General features: G+C 35.0%; 1 long non-coding RNA gene across 2 annotated transcripts; it reads right to left on the bottom strand.

Annotated features, from left to right (window-relative positions):
- Positions 1–208: 208 nt before the first annotated feature.
- On the bottom strand, positions 209–2,268 carry LOC121071545. Of its 2 annotated transcripts, none has more exons than XR_005820685.1 (2): positions 1,860–2,268; positions 209–360 (listed from the first exon to the last, which is right to left on the bottom strand). It is a non-coding gene; the product is annotated as an uncharacterized LOC121071545 (long non-coding RNA). The 2 variants fall into 2 exon arrangements; XR_005820684.1 differs by having other exon boundaries at positions 1,871–2,268.
- Positions 2,269–3,226: the final 958 nt, after the last annotated feature.

The raw sequence follows: 3,226 nt of genomic DNA, 5'->3' as shown, positions 1-3,226 counted from the left end.
ACACCCCTTCCAGCAGTTCATTCCATGCAAAATATGCTATGCATAAAACCACCTTCTCTCTCAATTACCACAAATATCAATAAGTTATGCATGCTGGCTACTTGAGTTATAAGTCAGAACTCCATATTATTTTCTGGCAATATAGCATCATCCCTTAATTATAATTAATATCTCATTCTTGATTTTGTAACAGTCTAAAAAGAACAAATCATAAAAGCTCTTTAATTTTTCATATTATGCAATCACAGAAATCTATACCTGTCAATTTATCCTTGTATGTTAACTTCATTTTTCTCACTCCCATAATTCTCTTTGTCTTTTCAATCTTTATTTCGCTGTCTTGAAGAGCTGTAACCAAAACTGAAACACAGACATGCTCATTAAAAATCTACTGCAACTTTTATTGCTTTCCAGTGCTTTTTCACATAGTAACATATTTGTTTCTCTCCTAACTGGATAAAGACATATATTCAAGGCAAGCTACAGAAAAGCTGGGATCCTGTTGTCTCCCCATTACTTACAGGAAACTCACTGAAGCAGTGAAATACGTACTCAAGCAGTGACAAACCCTGAAAGAAAAGAAATGGTATTTGACTCTTCAACATTTTTTTTTTTTCTGGTTCAGAGGTGTGACATCTTTATGGAAGACAGGATTTGGTTTGGCTCTGTTGCATTCTGATTTTGGATGGATATTTAAACAAGTTTGGTTTTTCTTTAAAAAAAAAATAATTTACAAAACAACAAGCTTTGAAATGCAGCAAATATGTGCCTTGTGTGTGAAAATTCTGTAAGATATGGCTGTTTTTCATGAAATTTTTAAAAATGAATAATATTTAAGGTTTGGCTTGAGCAATCATGTTGCTAAAGCAAGGATCTATTTTTGGGCTATTTTATCCTCTACCATCACATTCATTATTCATTAATCAGAGGTTAGTAATAAAAGGTAGTCAACTTGTTTTTGTTAGCAGTTGTTTCTGATTCACACATAGTAGTAGGAGGAAATCCAGCTGTTGCAAAAATCAGATACACAACAGTCTGACAGCCCATAGCATCTTCAGAGCTGCAGAGGCTGCCATGGGAACTGACTCAGTTTTCCAGACAAAAGTAAACTGATATAGCTATACATTTCATTATTTTGGAGAATCAAGTTTTCAGATCAGTATCACTGCAGCAGCCACAACACAGAAACACAAAAAATATGAACTCTTTACCAGTAACGTGATCCACAAAACTTAATGAAATCCAAAAGAAATAGCCACTGAAATCTTCAAATGAAAATAACAGAAAAACAAACAAAACACCCTAGTTCTATTTTCAGCAAATGAAATGGCAATCATTTTCTTTTTACACACAAAAAAAGGAATTGAAAGGGCTGAACTATCCTCAATCCCACTTCTGATTTTTTAAATCAAAGATTTCGCTATTGCCTCAAAATTACTGAAAGGACCATCTTTTCTTCAGACAATTCCAGAGCAACAAGGAAAGCATATCTCCACACCTGCTAGTGTGAAGACAACAGTCTTACACAGTCTTGTGTTCACCTCCGTTTTGTTTTCAGGAGGAATGCTTTGCTTTATACGTCATCTTCCTTTCTCAGGTATTTTATTCCACCTTAAAAATTGCTGATGTTGTTAAGGCCAGGAACAACTGAGGCTATATAAAACTTGCATTAAGTTTTAATAAATCAAATAACTAGTGTCTTAAACTGCTACCTCCTCAATCCCTAGACTTAGAATAGTGATTAACAATACTACACCTCCAGTAAATTCAATAGAAATTTCCTCCCTGTAACTTCTGCCAGAGTGAAAAGAGCCTACTAATATTTTCCAGCTTGTGTTATTTATTCATGTAGCACTTACTGGGTACTTACTGAAGAGTGCGTTGTTCTGTGGCTGTCAGGTGTCTCAGATCTTTACAGATGAAGGACATTGGTCCTTGTCGATGAGACAGAAAGAGCTTAGTCCACAAGTTTCTCCAGAAACCCTTCCAGAGTTCCAAGAAAACTGAAAGATGGAAAAGAGAATTGCATGGGAGAGAGGAACATGACCAAGCTCAAGGTGAAACCAAACAACCAGAAAACTGTTAACATAGAAAAGAGGAAAATGATCCAGGTAGTGACAGGTCTGCTAGTTTGACCTCAAAGTTATTCAGGGATATACTTTAAAGAAAACAGAAACCCAGGCTATGTGGAAGTAATTAGTAAGTGAAATACAACCCAACTGGGTTTTATTAACAGTTGATCATGTCACACTACTTCAACACCTTGAAACGAATTTAATACAGTGGGCCTAATCTACCTACATTTTAACGTTATAGAGTATTATGGGAAATCATTACTTAAGATGCAGAAGATGAGAATGAATACAAGTACTGACAGGTTTTCTTGATAGGTAAATTACAGGGATTAGAGAGAGGTTACTGGTGCTGGTCCTTGAAGACCTGTCTGGGAACATTTCTGGTATTTCCACAGTATATTTTTTACGAGCTAACTGTGCATATTTATAATGTATAGAATATGGGAATGACAGAAGTTGGAAAGTATTGCCAATACTGAGAAGGAACAAATCACAATTTAGAAGGTACTCATTAGTACTGCAAACTTGTGTGGTACAAATTAGCATAAATGTATTAGTAGCACCAACTGCAAAGGCATACATTGGAGGACAAGTAAGGATTGTTATTATGAACAGTAGATGACAAAGGAGGAAAGAGATATGGGAATATTAACTGAACATGGGAAGTCTTGGAAAAGAAAATTCACATGAATCAGATAAAGGTTTCTAGCACAGATCTTACTAGAACAGATGAGGAAAACAACATGAATTGGGGGAAGGGGAAGTCTAACTCTAGCCACTTCTCAGTGAATAGAAGAACATGAAAAATTATTTAGCATTGAGACTAATACTGGTACAACATTAACGTACACTCATAATGAATTTAAATATTTCTAGTCATCTAAGAAATTAAATATTTGAGCAAACTTTTAAATAGGGCTGCAAGATTAAAAGCATAAAACTGTTCAGGCAGAGCTTGAGCAGTTTATGGAAGAGATTTATATAATGTTATTGCCTGTCATTAAAGAAACCATCATAGAACATAAGACCTCTCCCTATCCTAGTCATATTTTCCTTTATTTCTATATTCTGCAACTGGTTTGCTTACTGAGAGTAATTTCAACCCCTTCTAGTCTTGTGTGGAATTGCTATACTCCATTATGATATCATTT

Source organism: Cygnus olor, chromosome 5 (assembly GCF_009769625.2).
Source record: "Cygnus olor isolate bCygOlo1 chromosome 5, bCygOlo1.pri.v2, whole genome shotgun sequence".
Classification (NCBI taxonomy): Eukaryota; Metazoa; Chordata; class Aves; order Anseriformes; family Anatidae; genus Cygnus; species Cygnus olor.
The sequence above is the reverse complement of the archived record's forward strand: the minus strand, read 5'-3'. Positions and strand labels throughout refer to the sequence as shown.